The sequence below is a fragment of the Hemibagrus wyckioides genome, linkage group LG14 (genome assembly GCF_019097595.1).
Source record: "Hemibagrus wyckioides isolate EC202008001 linkage group LG14, SWU_Hwy_1.0, whole genome shotgun sequence".
NCBI lineage: Eukaryota > Metazoa > Chordata > Actinopteri > Siluriformes > Bagridae > Hemibagrus > Hemibagrus wyckioides.
The window spans coordinates 10,801,700-10,819,431 of NC_080723.1; positions in this window are offsets into that span (position 1 = coordinate 10,801,700).

A 17,732-nucleotide genomic window follows, 5' to 3' on the forward strand; every position below is an offset into this window, starting at 1 on the left:
TCTTAATGTTACAGTATGTAGTGGAATAATATTGTGGATTAGTCAGTGTGTAATATTGGGGAGTGTGTACGCTTAAAACAAACGAACGGAAATATTTGCAAATGTACCATAACTTGTTTAAGGCGTTGGATTTAACCTGGGCATGTGTAAGTCTAATTAAAGAAAAATGATTCATTTATTCACTTAGTCAATATAACTCAAGAGCATGTTGTAGTCAGAGGTAGGTACAGGTGTTACTCACGAGTTGAGATTTTATGACATGTTTATTAAAATGAAGGATGTTTTGATTATGGTCCGTTCAATACGTTTGTGATTGCATGGCTTTCCTATATAGCTGTGGGTTTCCCACTGAGAAAAGTTTCCAGATCATTTAAAAAAATGAAAGGTAGAATTATTAACCTTGGAAAGATCCACTGAGGAAACATTTTGTCTTAATATAGTTTCTGAACAGATCAGTGCTTTACCTGATCAATAAGCTGTGAGTTTAAAAGCGCTTAACATTCTGCTCACATTTGTAAATTCTTGAACAATGTAGTCTTTCCAGTAAACACAGGGTTTTTTACTTCATCCTGTGTAAAAATAGTTTTCATTTGGCCCCTGCTCTCTTAAAAAATGCCTCACCTGACTGAAATCACTATCTCTCAATTTAGTCAATCGAAAACATTACTATTGCTTTGCTTCACATGGGCCAAGAATGCTCGTTTTCCTTTTTCATTTGTTTAAGAGTGACTGGGGATTTATTTTTGAAGGTCTCATAAGGAGGGTTGCTGGTTTGCTGAATCTGAACCGTTTGAAGCACTGGGCCAGTTCTGGTCTGTATTAAAGAAATAGACCATTCATTTGGCTCTGTCAGGACTGGAATGGTTTGCAGACTTGCACTGCCTGCCCTGGATTTTTTTTTTTTTTTTTTAAAGCAAAACAGTTTCGAACAACAATCACATTAGCCTCCTGATCTCATTATGTAATTTAGCTACAGTAATAAGTATAGACTTACATGTGGAACGTCATTCTGCTCTTTTGTCGTTGTCAAAAAGGAGTGAATCAAAAAGAGAATAAAACAGATACTGACAGTGTTTCCAGCAACTGACCGATCCCTTCTTCTGAAAGCGTAAGTATCATCAATCATCATTCCAGCAAAATCACAAAAATAGCATCAACATCGTAATCATAATGCAGTGATTTAATATTAATATTACATGAGTGTCGTACCACAATCAAGCACACAATGGCTTTCACTTTGAATTACCACGAGTAGTTCAGTTTGGACAATACTGGGATACTTCATTTTGTCAGGATATATATAAAATTTAATTATCTGTGTATCACAAGAATATAGTTAGGAAAAAAAAAACATTACCTCAGCACCACAACATGTGCTCTCTTAATAGGTGCAATCTCATTTATATAGTTAATGCTGATTGTTGCAATCAAACTTAACTAAGTCAGTGTGTAGACTATTGATAGACGCATTAGGTTTAAAGGTCACATTAGGTTTTAGTGGCTTTATGTACAGCTGAGGGCAACTTTATAATGCTGCCAGGTTCATGTTCTGTCTGCTCCTATTCAAGTAATTGAAGGTGACTCCAGCTCCATTTTCTTCTGATTTTATAATCTCCCTGTGGTAGCATGAGGAGACAAACACACACACACACTCACACACACACACACACACACATATGTTTGTCTTACTATCCTGGTAAGGACCTTCCTTTGACATTGTAGTCCAAAAGTATGCTCAATTCAATTTATTTGTTTAGTGCTTTTAACAATGGGCATTGTCTCACAGCAGCTTTACAGAAGTATAGAAAAAATGTATAAAGTTTAAAGTTAAGTTACTATTTATCCCTAACATTTATCCCTAATGTGTGTCGACACCTGACCATTACCCAACATGTGGTTCGTCCCCAACCATTCGCTACAAAGTTTGAAGCACACAAGCATACATCACACAGTGTCCCTTTACTGGAACTAAGAGACTCAAACCCTGTTCCAGCATACCAATGCCCCCTATGCACAAAGCAACTCCATGAGGACATGGTGTGGAGGTTATGGTCGGAGTGGAAGAACTTGAGTGTCCTGCACAGACCCCTGACTCTGACTCAACCTCACTGAACACCTTTGGGTTGACCTGGAACACTGACTACAGCCCAGACCTTCACTCTTACAACATCAGTGTCTGATCTCACTAATGCTCTTGTAGCTGAATGATCACTAATCCCCACAGTCACAATCCAACATCTAGTGGGAAACCTTCACAGGATGGCGGAGCTTGTTATATTTTGTAATGGGATGTTCAGCACGCAAATATGGGTGCTGTGTCCACATACTTTTGGCCTTCTTGTTTCACTTAGCTTCATCATGTTAAAGCTCAGCTACAACATGTTAAAGAGTATAAATATGCCGACTAGGGCGGCAAACTGAGGTATGACAGACGAAAAATGAGTTAAATGCCACTTATCACACTGGTGAACTATAGCAGGTTTTTTTCCAAGTGGCTATTTCACAGCTACTGCATTTAGGACTCATTACCACCATAGTGTGAAACATCAAAGCCCCTTTTGACACCCACTTTCATGTATTCTATATAAACTTTCAAGCAGTCTCTCCTGCACCCAGTTCTCCCACCATCTGCAATTGAATGCCTCACTTCACCTACACAAAAACCTAAACCTTCATCGAGTGTAAATCGTTTCATCCTGAACAACAATGCTGAAAGCACCGCAGCAAAGAAACTCATGCTAAGAGAATGTGGCTGTGATTAGCACTGAGAGCAAGCCTGTGGGCTGTTGAAAAGGCCCAAGCACAGGTGTGGGTTAAAGGGGAAAGACGTCTGACTCAAATGTTAGAAAGCGAACACAAGGCGAGCAGGAACAGTAAATCACAAGCACAATTAGACCCCAGCAATCATCACTGATCAAGGGCTGCTGGCCAGTCGGCATAAAGAACCACATCAAAGCCCTTTCAGTTCTGCTTGTGTGAGTGCTGCAGAACATACAGTGATGGCGCTGGACTGGTTTGCATTAGGAATAGATGGAGACACAAAGCTTTTAAATCTGAAAAGCAGCCTGGACAATAGTGATCAAGATCTTTATAAAGTAGTAGGATTTCTAGTAATGCCCTTTATTTTGTTTTTCTTACCTTCCATTTTATATGAATAATTTATAGTATTGAATCTCACAGTACATCTCCCACTGTGCCACTTTATGAGCGCACACATTGTTTACAGCTTTCTCTGTTCTACTCTGAGTAAGAGTGTACAACTGTAACGTAAGAATTTCACTGTATAAAGATGCTTAAAGCACTTTTTATACACATGACAATAAAACTGAAACTTGAAACTTATGAAAGTGTCGCTTCAGAAAACGGAAATGTTATCATGCTTGTGCAGGGTTATAAGCATTATCAATCATTTCGGAAATTTCTTCGACTTTTAATGCTTTTTAGCCTGATCCAATGCTGAGATCAGGTATACTGCAAACCAGATCTTTTTATTTGAAGGGTGAACTTTGAAGGGTGACACAGGGAGTGTAATGCTCTGACCACTATTTTGTAATGAACAATTGATTGTTTCATTGAGCTACTAGCCTGCTGAAACTACCCTACTTTGGACACATGTCAGTTTCCACCCACACACACATATCATTTTACAGCTGCCAACAAAAAGAGGGTGAAGTTTAACATGTGCTTCCTCTGAGACACGCGAAGCCACTTTTTGTGTGTCTTTTCTACCTGCTGCTCGTACGGCATCACCGCAGCATAGCAGGAGAAAATGCTGTCTACACTCTTTCACATACATGAGCTCACAGATGTCACTGTGATAGACAAAGGAGAGAGTTCGAACATCCCTCCCACTCAGAAATCTGCAGGTTTTGCTCTTTTTACCTCAAAGCAACAGGTGGCTTGACGTTTTGAAGATTTTAGTTCTCAATCTTTTCACAATAAAGCACTTGCTTTTCTTTTGGATCATATGCTAGCACTTTTTACCACCATCCCAGATTTTATGCAAAATTTACATTTCATATATTCTCTTGATAAACTAATGAGGATTTCACATGCTTCAATTAAGTGTGCGAACTTTCATTCTTTGACCAATCTGTACACCCAAAAAGGCTTAGTCGTACTAAATAACTTTAATTAGTTAAAGTACTGAGATGTCTGTACTATATTAGTTATTTTGCATTCAGCCAGACTGTGAAATGCCGGTATAAAATTAGCAGACAAAGAGCTCTTTGCGGTGAGACACTGTGCACTTGTACGTTTTCAGCAGGGCAGAGTGACAGAATTTTAATACTTTCCAGGGGCTCCTCAACCTCCCTCAGTGCTACCTACCCGCTTCAGCCTTCTCCATTTCTAACAATAATAAACAGCACAGACTGAGAGAAGAAAAATGTTTCAGCCAGTTCTCCACCAAAAACAAAAGCATCTCCACTGCTGATCTTTTTATCAGCCCACCCTAATGATTAGAGACAGTGTTCATGACCCTGATGGAGGACAGGTTACTGGCTTCAGGCTCACTGCTTAACTAGGATATCTGTCTCTTTCAGGTCAGAAAGGTCTGAAGGTAAATGTCTGCGCCTAGATCTCTTCATGATTATACACTTCAGTTAAAATCAGTTATTTTACTTTCCACTGCAGGGTAAGATGAAATGTCACCACAACCAACATGTAGTGTACTGATGTCCACACACTTACATCAATTTACAGCATTTAGCCAAGTTCTTCCCTTCATACATGCTAACAGTAGGTTACTTGTCAAATGTAAGGACACACCTCACAGCATGGTTTACTTGAATTTTTGACAAATTCAGAAAATAATGAAGAAACTTCCTTGAAATAACACATTTGGAATTATTCAGTAACCAAGAAAAGTAATAAAGTCCTGTATTGCACAAATAAAAACATTTTTTTTTTACATTTTAAATTCTTAACAATTGTATTTTCTGATAAAGCCATGCACATTCCTGGCATCTTCTCAGCCAGCTGCATGAGGGAGCGACAACTTGGAAGCTTCTCTTAAATTTGCAAACAGGCCAAGCTCTTTTTGGTTACATCACCTAAATTAAATCAAAACTACTTGTTTTGGGAAACTTAATTTAAAGTACAAACTATTTACAAGATATGTAGTTACAGTTAAATAAAGGATTCAGAAATAACTTTATACACCAGCATTTATTTCTCTATTTATATTAACCATACATAGCAAATTCATCCACAGATGTCAAAACATTTTACTAGTAATGTATACAATTTCATATGGTACTTAAAGTGTCCCAGACGTGTCCATGCAATTATAAATATATAAATATATATATTTATGAATATATATAAAATATAAATATAATTTTTTTTTATTTATGTACTATTTATGTACTTTTATTTCTTTCTTCGTTATGGGGTCACAACAGCAGATCACTCATCTATATATTGTATTTGAGAATGAGCTTTTACACTGAGCTTTTTGAGCCTGCCCTTCCTGAAGGACTCCTCACATTTTTATCTGGACTTGGTACTGCCAAAGTGAGTGCATTGACTTGTGCAACCCCCAGTGACTGGATAGGTTCAAATGCAAGACCATCAGGACATCAGGACAATCGCTGGTTTAAGAGACAGAGGGAAAAGTTTCCCTGTATATAAACACGCTACACTGAAACGTGAAGGTACTACCTGTTCTCAGTACTAAAAGATCATGAATGGAATGTAGAGACAAAGCCTCTCATCACTACCCCGGAAAGGTTTTCAGCTAAATTTAGGTTCATTGGAGGGCTCCAGAACTTGGCCATATGTGTTCTGATACTCTTACAGTAATTTAAAACAGTCCTTATTTCTCTCTCACTAGATCCTGGTGGGAGAGAAAGAAAATGAAGTGGGGAGAGGAAGGATGGGGGGCAGTTCCATAAATAAGAGCGGGTCCATGCCGGTCTGTCTTTATCATATTCAAGGTGCTTTGGAAGCACTCAGATTGACTCACTCAGATCTGTTGCTGCTGCTTGACTTCATTAAAGAGGAATGCTCTGTTTTCTATCATCCCCCTCCTGCTCATTCAATTTTCCCCCCTTTCATTCCCTCCATTTTTGTTTTAATTCCTCTTTGCTTTGAGGCATCTGATCCTGTCGTGTCTGCATCAGTGCATTCCTGACCTGCTGACAGGATCTAAAACTGCACCCCCCCAAAATCAGGTCTAGTTCTGCCACACACACACACACACACACACACACATACACACACAAATCAGGAAATACGGTGTAAGTTTTTAGTTTTTCATACTACTTTTTTACAGAGGGTACATATATGGTACGTTACAGGGGCCCTGAGAAAACAGCCTGGGGGATTCAATTTTCTCTCAATGAATGTACCACTAGCTTTTCACCTCTCATACTCGGGGCCACCTTTGTCTCAGCAGAGCAGGACATAAAACACTTAGGACAAGCACACAGTGGAAGCAGCGAGAGCTCTGGGGTGATGTTTTTCTAATGAATAAAGCCAGGGTCTGCTGCAAGGCTGCACTCTATTACAGTACTGAATCAAAAGGTTTTTCTGTGTGTTCTTTACAGGGGGTATTGCTGTTGTCTTCCTGTTTTTATACAGCCACCAGGGCAAAGATTTATTCCTGACTCTTAGGGCACAAAGATCAGAGGCCATACAGGGGACAAAAACTGTTAATACACACTTGAGACCAACATTACGTCATTTCCACAAATCTTCATCTCCACAGATTTTATATTCTGTCAGAATATTAGACATATTCATGCTGCTGGGGCAGTGGTAGCTCAAGTGGTTAAAGCTCTGGGTTGTTGCTCAGAAGATTGGTGTCCAGGCCCCAGCACAGCCAAGCTGCCTCTGTTGGGTCCTTAAACAAGGCCCTTAATCCTCCAGGCTCCAGAGATTCTTTATCTCAGTCTATGTGTATAAGACAAAAATAAAGGCTTCTTCTCTTACATCTTTTGAGTGACCAGTGATTTAACTGAAACTGCATTTATTAGGTCATCTATTTAGATATTGAACAGTTGTAGGACGATGTCCTCAGCAACATATTTATCTACATAGATTTTTTATTGCACGTGGTTATCGAAAATACAGTAGGGAACTACAACAAGCTCTAATAGAGGTCCACTGGGGCAGCACTGATGCTGCTCCATGCTTGGGGAAGGGGCAGCACAGGAGACAGTTAATAGAAGGGTTAATAACTTCGTGAGGTTTTTTAAAAGCAAAAAACTGTAGAACTGTATGTTGTTGATTTGAATAAAACTGAATATTACCTTGTTTCTCTAAAAATTTGCTAGCCACCTATAGCTGTATATGTTGTTATTAATGTCCACCCTCATGAAATGTATGTTTATGAGCCATGTTTTGTTGAAATAATTACACATCTAACCTCTTTGCACAGGTTTACGTCCTGCAAAAAGGTCTTCCTGTCCTCTCCATGGGCTGTCATCCGTTTTTTCAGCCATGTTTATCTTCTCATTCACCAAACAACTAAGTATTTTATGCCACCTTGTCTGTGTCTCAAAGGAGAAGATTATCCGCTGAGCAAATTTACCACATCTGCACGTGTGTTATAAGGCTAGAGGGGGTTGGATAACTCGCCGTATGAACCGCTGCTAATTCCAAGGTGTTTTATGCTCAAAGCTATGTCAGGAATAACACTGACGAGATCTATCTGACTGCACTAAGTGTGGGGTTGAGCTGGTGCACGCCCAGACTAGCACTAAAGAAGCCTCTCGGTATCTGCAGTGATATGTTTTCATGTTACGTGTTTGAGTGCATTACATTTTGTGTTCCCTGAGGCATTACAAAGTATTCTAACATGCTGATTCACCCATGCACATTGTAAAACATGAAGATTAACAACCTTCTTAAATGTAGCATGCAAGCATGTGACCAGTGAGAGAGCAGAAAGCGGGTGAAGCTGAAACAGGTGTGAGTGAAGATGCCGAGTGTGGAACAGGTGTGAACTGACCAGGTGTAGTGCTGGAGGCTTCATTACCGTGAAGAGATACAGTGATAGCGAAAGGTATAATAACAGGAGAACGGATCATAAAGTGCACTTAGTCACTGGCAAAGGCACAGGTATACACACACACACACACACAATTATGTGTAAGTATTACTGTTTCCATGGCCTTACACTGACTTCAACTGTAACAAAATAATCTTAAGCCAAAACCTTAATCATAATGTAATCTGTAATATTTAAAATGTTGTGTATTGAGTCCCACAGCAGGAGCACAGATGATATGTGGATATTTGGACATTTGTAGACACCCATACAAGCATAGACATGTGATAAAAACTGCACAGCTATGGGCAAAGGTGGAACATCAGAACACTTAATTTCTCTAGGTCTTATAGAAGTCATGCTTCACATCAAAGGAGATGTTTTATAGCATGTTTTTACCCACCTACTGGGATGTTCCAACTTTTCTTCTCTGTGATCAAATTAAATCACAGACCATGCCTGATAGAAAAAGAACACTAAGAAACCTTAACCTCATTATTCCAATTTTAGTGATATGTTTATTTCTGAGATGGAAATCACAAGGTTGAGAATGGGTATGAAGAGAATGAGAACATTTCCATGAAAGTCATGCTGCATGTTTGAATTCAAGCTGAAAACTTTTCACAAGTTTTTTATTATAGGAGAAAAAATGAAGTAGTGAGAACATATGAATGTTAAAGTGATATCTTGTATAAGTGGAGTTGTAGTTGGCTGTTGGAGTAATCTGCTCTGATCTCAGCAAGTCTGGAAGACGTCTCTACATGGATTGCTGCTCATTATCTGAAATTTAATCGCAGGAAAACTGAATTGCTGTTCATCCCAGGTGATTGATCCCCATATGAGGTTCTTATGCTCTTCCTGGACAACTTGCTGATCTCAACTTTGGTCACTGCACACAACCTTGGAGTAACCATGGATAATCAACTGTCCTTTTCCTTACACAATCTGAAACACTGATGTTGAGTATTTCCTAATATGAAACCCTCATGCTGAGTTCTATCTGAAGGATTTGTTTATTTTTATCCTCACAGCCACTCATGTGCTTATTCAGTTCCTTGTCATTTCGAGACTGTACTACTGAAACTCGGCTCCTGGCAGGTCTACTCCTGAGCACCATTCCACCTCTGCAACTGATCCACATTCTCCCACAAGTTCTCCCACACTACCCTATTGCCACTCTACCTTCACTGGCTTCTTGCAGCTAACTGCATCAGATTTAAAACACTGATGCTTGACTACAAAGCCAAAAATGGACCAGAACCCACTTACCTCAAAGCACTTATATCACCCTGTACTGCACCATAGTCTCTCTGATCCTCCAGCATTGCTCGACTGGTCCCACCATCTCCCAGGTTACAAGGAAGGTGGTGATTTCTTCTCTGCTCTGGCACAGAGGTGGTAAAGTTAACTTCCCCTAGATGTCCAAGTAGCCGAGTCACTAGCCGTCTTCAAAGACCTAGACCTACTTCTTCCTGAAACACTTAAACTTAACACTTGGAAACTAACTATATTACTGCCAAAATGAGTTTAGTGTTTGTTGATAGAGACTTTAAAAGCACTTCTCTAAGTAGCTGAATAAGAGTATCAGCCAAATGCTGTAAATCTTAATGTATCTCAACATGTAAAGCAAAGTGCTGGTGTACGATGTAAATAAATGTATACATTCCCAAAGAACTACTGTAGGTCCACAAAGAATGACACATGACTATTAAATAAAGTGCAATACTTTGAGTAATCTTACATCTTTTGGATGCAGTGATGGTGGTGACATAAATGGGAGGCTAAAATCTGATATCCATTAATAAAATAAACTGTTGGTTCTAAACAGTGCATCTTATTACAGTGCCTTGAAAAGAATGATGTGTAATTGCACACACACATATTCAAAGGCAACTGTATTAGTAATGTCTTTAAGAGTTAAGTTTGTAACACTATACTGGGTGTATGCTGTGTTTCCTTTAAAAACAAAATATTTCTGCCTCACACCCAGCGCTCCTGAGATCCACCACAACCCTGACAAGGATAAAACGGGTACTGAAAGTAAGCAAGTGAATGAGTGAGTGAGTGAGTGAGTGATAGAGTGGGTGAAAAAGTGAGTGAGTGAGCGAGTGAGTGAATGGGTGTGTGTGTGAGTGAGGGAGTGAGCAAGTGAGTGATTGAGTGAGTGATCGAGTGAGTGAGGAAGTGAGCGAGTGAGTGAGTGAGGGTGTGAGCGAGGGAGTAAGGGAGTGTGTGAGGGAGTGAGTGAATGGGTAAGTGAGTGAGTTAGTTTTTTTTTTTTTAATTTAATTTAATTTATTTTTGTATAGCACTTTTAACAAAGAGCATTGTCTCAAAGCAGCTTTACATGAGAAACAACATAAGAAAACAACAAACATATAAACAGACAAACAGTCCTAGATGTTATCCCAAGTGAGCAAGCCTGAGGTGACTGAGGCGACTGTGGCAAGGAAAAGAGAGGAACCAGACTCAAAAGGGAACCCATCCTCATTTAGGTGACAATTGTGTGATGCAGATACAGCATGTGTATAATGTTACGTAAATCAATAAGGAGGTTGTTGTCCACAGCGCTGCTTGAATATCCCAATCCTCACAAGGACACCACTGGAGCCGGCACAGTATCTGTATCCCTCGGGATGGGTAGAAGAAGGGAAACAATGGAACAGCATTAGCGTAGCTGCTGTTCATAATATTAGCAGTACTAGCTGAATGTGCATTTAATCAGATGTACTTGGGCACAAGGTTATGGGAAGTGTTAGATGTATGCCTGGCTAAAGAGATAAGTCTTTAGTCTACATTTAAACTGGGAGACTGTGTCTGAGCCCCGAACACTGTCAGGAAGACTATTCCAAAGTTTTGGAGCTAAATACAAAAACGCTCCACCTCCTTTTGTGGACTTTGATATTCTGGGAACTACTAGAATTCTGGAATTTTGCGATCTTAAAGAGCGTGGTGGATTGTAACGTGTTAGAAGACTGGAGAGATAGGTGGGAGCTAAACCAATTAGAGCCTTGTATGTTAGTAGAGCTAATTTATAGTCAATTCTAAACTTGCAGGGATGATAATATTGGGGTTATATGATCAAATTTTCTTGATCTGGTAAGAACTCTGGCGGCTGCATTCTGGATTAACTGTAGCTTGTTTATTGAAGATGCAGGACAACCACCTAGTAATGCATTACAATAGTCCAGTCTGGAGGTCATGAATGCATGAACTAGTTTTTCTGCATCAGATACAGATAAAATGTTCCTAAGCTTGGCAATATTTCTAAGATGGAAGAAGGCTGTTTTTGTGATATTGGATATATGATTTTCAAAGGATAAGTGAGTTAGTGAGTTATTGAGTGAGTGTGTGAGTGAGTGTGTGAGTGAGTGTGTGAGTGAGTGTGTGAGCGAGTAAGTGAGGGAGTGACTGAGTTTGTGAGTTATTGAGTGAGTGAGTGAGTGAGTGAGTGTGTGAGTGAGTGTGTGAGCGAGTAAGTGAGGGAGTGACTGAGTTTGTGAGTTATTGAGTGAGTGAGTGAGTGAGTGAGTGTGTGAGTGAGTGTGTGAGTGAGTAAGTGAGGCAGTGAGTGAATGGGTGAGTGCGTGAGTTATTGAGTGAGTGAGTGAGTGAGTGAGTGTGTGAGCGAGTGAGGGAGTGAGTGAGTTAGTGAGTTATTGAGTGAGTGAGTGAGTGAGTGTGTGAGTGAGTGAGTGTGTGAGCGAGTGAGGGAGTGAGTGAGTGAGTGAGTTATTGAGTGAGTGAGTGAGTGAGTGAGTGTGTGAGTTATTGAGTGAGTGAATGTGTGAGTGAGTGAGTGAGTGTGTGAATGAGTGAGTTAGAGTGTGAGTGTCTGCCAAATATGTAAATGCAAACATCTTCCTGAGTATAGTGCTACTGTTATGCAGGAAGCCAGACTCCTGTCCCCTTAAGGAAAATGCGCTAGTCTTCCACTGATGTCAGCTACGTGCTGTACGGCCTGATACAGTTTCAGTTTCATCTAGGTCTGGGTCATAGTTAAGAAATAGCAGCCTCACCACAGACTATTTTAAGGCCAGCCACAGCCATGCCCTGTCCAAGCCCAGATCCTGCTCTTGTCTGGAGATGCTGGCTTGTGCATGTTCTCCCCACACTCCACAATTGCAGAGTACAGAGCCAAAGCCATCAGCAGCATCAGTCATGATGCCAAAATAAAGTGCAGTTTCTGGAGAAGCAACAGGCCTCAGCATTGAGACAACCACCTCTGACGTTTGCTCCTATAATGCAACTGAAATTTTCCTTTTCTGTTTGTTCTGGAGTTTGAATAAACTCCTGTACTATCCACTTTATGGTAAATCAATAAAGGGACTGCATTTCAATTCAAATATGTAGAATATTTACAGGTTTGCATTTAAACAAATCCTTATCATCTGTTCCATATTATTTTTTCTTAACAACCTTTTTCATGAAACGGAATACCTCCAATTCTCAGTCTGAACAGATGTCTATGATCAAATAAATCTCCCCATTAAGAGTGGCTGGTTTCTCTGGATTGGTATAGGTTTTTTTAATGGATTTTCCCACCTTAACCTGAAGAAGAGCAATGTGATCCTTTGCTTTATTATCTTTTCTTGATTAAAATAAGGAGTTGATCTACTACACAGCAAAAGTTATATGTTAAAAATAAGAAAATTGCTGTAGTAGACCTGAACATGAATATAATGCACTTATTTACTTCTATTAAGTCACTTTTTTGGTCCTGCCTATAAAAGTTAATAACATGTTTGGGGTGAAAGGGAAAACCACTATGGGCCATTTTCAAAATGAAGGTTTGGTCTTTTTTTTTCAATCTGCCATTGAATGGATTTAATGCACTGGGCATGATGAAAGGGAAAAGCTGGAATTGGAAACACAAGAAGGCCTCGGTTGTTATTCAGCTCATTTTGTTGCAGCGCGAGACTCAAAGGGGCCGCATTCACAAATCACTTATGGCTGCAAGGGATCTGATTCTCTTGTAAATTGTACTTAGGCATCTTCATGGTGTTTTTCAAGAATAATATGCAGAACATAAATTTTATAAAAGATTTTAATCCCTGAGTTCACTGAGATCATAAGTATACAAAGCTCTTTTTATTTAATTTTTTTGTTTAATTAGACGTTTTAGCTTTTTTTCAATTGCTAACAAGCATTGGTTAATAATGAAGCCACTTTTTATATAGTGTGCATTACGGATAAAAATCTCAGCCAAACAGTTAATCTCCCAAGCTAACTTAAACCACTTCATATGTCTCTCAAATTAAGCTTGACTGACCAAAACGCTTGCAACAATTCTCACTCAGAAAGTGTAAAATATCACTCTGACATTTAAACACTGAGCTCAAAAACACTAACAACAGGAGCATTATATAAATGATAAAAACTTCTGAGATCTTGGAGATCTATTTGATGATTTTTCACGTCATCAAATATTTTATCATAGAATAAGAATAAAACCTTTTCACTTTCACTGTATTAAAGAATATGTGGTGTAACAAGAACTAATCAGAAATGCTGCAAATATCTTCCATTATCCTTTACAGGATTTTTTTGTACTAAAAGATGGAAATAAGATTAAAAACAAGACCCCTATGGTGGAGCTAGAATTGCAATTAACTGTGTTTGGTCAGAGGTAAAGCTGCAGTGGTGGCTCAAGTGGTTAGGGCTCTAGGTTGTTGATCATATGATTGGGGTTCCAGCCCCAGCACTCTGTTGGGCCCTTGAGCAAGGCCCTTAACCCTTTCTGCTGTATCATGGCTGTATAAAGGCTTCTTCTTCCTCTGATCTATATATTTTAAAATGCTTACTGCATAATTGAATGATTTTTGCCATCGTTCAGCACTGACTGTGTTGTGAACAGTTTTGCAGTTTATAGCTTAGGGGTGACAAAGGAGTTTGTGGATTTAGGAATGAAGTACTCATTGAATGTTTTTTCCGTTAAAGCAATGAAAAATGATTGACGGTTTGTTCTGCATAATTCACGTGTCGCTGACTGTGGGAAGAGTTTCGAAGCAACTTCACTTTAAAACTACACATTTTAGCAACCAAAAAAAAAGGCCATGGTGGTAATCCATCTTAAATGGCATAGACACAAACTAGGACTTAATTACAAAGCTTACATATAACATATGTGTGCAACGTTCAGAAATAGTTGAAAACAAATAAAGGTAAAGGGGTGTGTTTACACGTAGAAGTGATAGATGACAAAGTGATAAAAGTCTAGGAAAATATGACTCACAAGCTTATGATTCATAAGGTTTTAAACATCAGGCACAACATCAGTAAGCTAGAAGCTGATATAATCAAAAGCAGTCATGTTCACAGTCACGTCATTAACTATAGACAGAGTACATGTGGGGCCCCTACGAAATGTCAGACATTAATAAACACTTCCCACAAATTCAGTGACTGTGGTACCACAGTGTGATATATGACAGTCTACACACCCTGGACCCAAAACAGTGTTTAGATCTAAAGACAGATACCTGCTCTTAGAGCAAGCTATAACCTGTTAGTGCTTTAATCGACTTGTTCAGTGAAAATCTGAACCGGTTTCTATCTCAGGCCACTTTGAAAATCTGCAAAATTATGTACACTCTTTAAAAAGTGTGAATGAATTTTTAAATAGAAAAGTTAGCATTCTAAAGCAGATCTGCTATACCTGTGTGATTGTAAACTCAGAGTAAACACACTGCTGGCTTGTGTAGTTTGAGGTTTCACACTTCTCACACTCTACCTGGCGTTAACAATTAATCCTGGCTTTTCATAATCTGTCTTTTCACACTGTACATTCATAAACCCTGGATTAACCTTCATCTTATTTGTGTATTTCTGCCATTAACAGCGGTGATTAGATAAATACATTACTGGATTGGATAAAAACCTTGAATACTGTGCTGTCTTTGCATCAGTGAATTAAAAGATGATAAACTGGCATTCCTGTTGTTCCACACCTAAACATGTATTGTTCATTTTTACATCTTTTTTGGTCTTTTTAAGTTTGTGAAGTAGTCACGGAAGCAATTCATTAATATTCAGCTTCCAGATTCATTTTCCGAGTCCCCAGTTCCACCCTGATCTTGCATCATGTCCTTGTGTGTTTCCTCTGAGTTCTCTTCTTCCCTTACTTACTTACAGCGCTCACTGAAGATGAATTAATAAGATTAAGTGCAGCTACTTTACACATGAATTCTAATATCCCGCTTTCACGTTTATTTTGAGGCACGATGAAATGCACTAAGCAACAGACACAGCCGAGAAGGCACAGGGTTTTTTCACTGGCTTTTTAAAGGTGACCTGCAAAGACTGTGATTCAGATTACAGGCTTTCTGTAAAATCACTATGGGTTTATATTCCATATATTATGAAATTTCTTTTCAGTGAAACATTGTGACTGAAGCTCAGAGGCATTCAAACCTCATCCTTCAAAAGTACTTCCAACTCTACATGATATACATCTATTAAATTGGAGCAAAACTATGCAGCTCTTTATATAATATATAAAACATAAAGATGCCTGTGGATGTTTTTTTGGACAGCCTTTCTTGGACTGCAATTGCAACAAACAGTTTTTTACTCAAGCCTCCATCCTTGAACAGTTGATAGCCTTGAACAGCAAAATAAACCTCAAGTTCAAACTAGAATGAATTCAGAGTGACTCTGAAGCTCATGCTCAAGCTGCTGGTTACACAATTTCACTTTTTTACCATATAGTACACAGAAGAGAAATGATTTGGTGTCACACAGATGAGCCGGGGTTCCTTCTGAGTCTGATTCCTCTCAATTCCTCTTTTCCTCAGAGAGTTTTTCCTTGCTACAATCACCTCGGACCTGCATATTAGGGATAAATTTCTAAATGTAGAAATTCAGAATTGATATATTTCTTTGAAGCACCTGTTGAATATGTTATACAGATAGAATAGAATTAAATTATATATAAACACACACACATATATATATATATATATATATATATATATATATATATATATATATATATATATATATATATATATATATATATATATATATCTAATACACATATCTTGATCCCCACCCATGAAACCAATGAAGTGATGGAATTTAGAGAGCGAGAGAGAGAGAGAGAGAGAGAGAGAGAGAGAGATGGTTGTTTAATTATGTGGCCTGCTTATAGGAATAATCAGTCTTGTAATCCGAGCCTAATGGTCAGTAATGCCCTGTTTCCTGATATTAAGTCCAATCAGCAATCAAAGTGCCCTGCTATTTAGCTTACAAAAACACATTCTGGAAAACTATATCCAACACTCATTCTTCACCTCCATCCCTCACCGATAAAATGAAATGAAGGAATTCAGCCAGTTTCAAATGGCCAGTAAGGGCACACATTCCTTGTGTCCATTAGCTTAAAGAGAAAATAGACTGCAGAACAAATTAACGTTAGCTTTAATTTGTTGGTTTTACATGAGCATAAAAACCTGAAGTGTACCACAGAATGTGTTGGGAGGGGAACAAGGAACGGTGGCTTTTTTTTTATAAGCAGGCGAGGCTTGGTTTTGGCAGCATGACCTGCTATATGACTCTAGACTACCTTTGTTTTTCTCATTATTGCTATTTGGAGCGTATGACAAAAAAAAAAAAATCAGTTGCTATAAATGTGTTAGCAGTGTGCTAATCACCATTGCAGCCAAGAATCATTTAGATTCCTGTGCAATTCACTCAGGCTCTTAGGTAAGCAGTTCATGCGGATTCAGGAAAAGTTAGCATACAGACAAAAATGTGGGATCATCTGTACTGTGGATTATCCAGAGCTGTTTTTGTAGTCTACATCTGATCCATCAGGATGCATAGCTGTTAACTGATTTACTGCTATAATCTGAACATTATGTTGGTTATAAACTCAATGGCATTCAGCAGTAGGAGTTATTACCAGCAGCGAGGAGGTGCATCCCATTCCCTTTCTCTCCTCCATGATCCCATTCATCAGATAAGGTATGCCACAAATGTACAGGATTAGCTACTGTCCAGGATTGTGAATAAATGCTCAAAGCTTTAATGTGGAGGCAAATATAGAGCCCAAGTTTAAAATAACACTCCCTTTCCTTACTAATCCCAAATCAAACCAGATATTTCCTGAGATGGTTTGAAGAGAAACACCTGGACCACCAGATCCAGGAGACTCGTTCTGAGAGCTTTGTGTGTAACAGGAATCACGCTAAGCCAGAGCGAGCATGTAAACAAACTAACAAATAAATAAATACAAACAGTGTATAACAGACTGTCCAAAGGTCATGAACTGTTAAGAGTACAAAGCACCATCTCTACCCTTTCATCCAATGTTAGCACCACAATTCACCTGGAAGAAAAAAATAAATATAAAAAATAATCATAAACACAAAATACACACTTATGTAGTTTAACTCTCGCTGTTTTCTGATCGTTTGAACATACAATATACACACACGTGCATACAACTATAGGCAACAATCAGGAGACAGGAGGTTCCTACTTCTCCACACTTTTATATTCACCCAAATGACTCAAAATATTCAACTCTGAGAAATTTCTTTCAGTGAAAACATGCAGCTGTTTCCAGATGCTGTCAAGCTGTAGATAACAAAATGTACACGTCTGCTGTAATGAATTAGGAGAATCCCTCAGAGAAGCACATCTGAAGTTTTCTGTAATAAGCATAGTGTCCACCCAATAAATCCTATTTACATACTGAATGATCCTTAATTCTCGTGTCTGGGGAAAATCA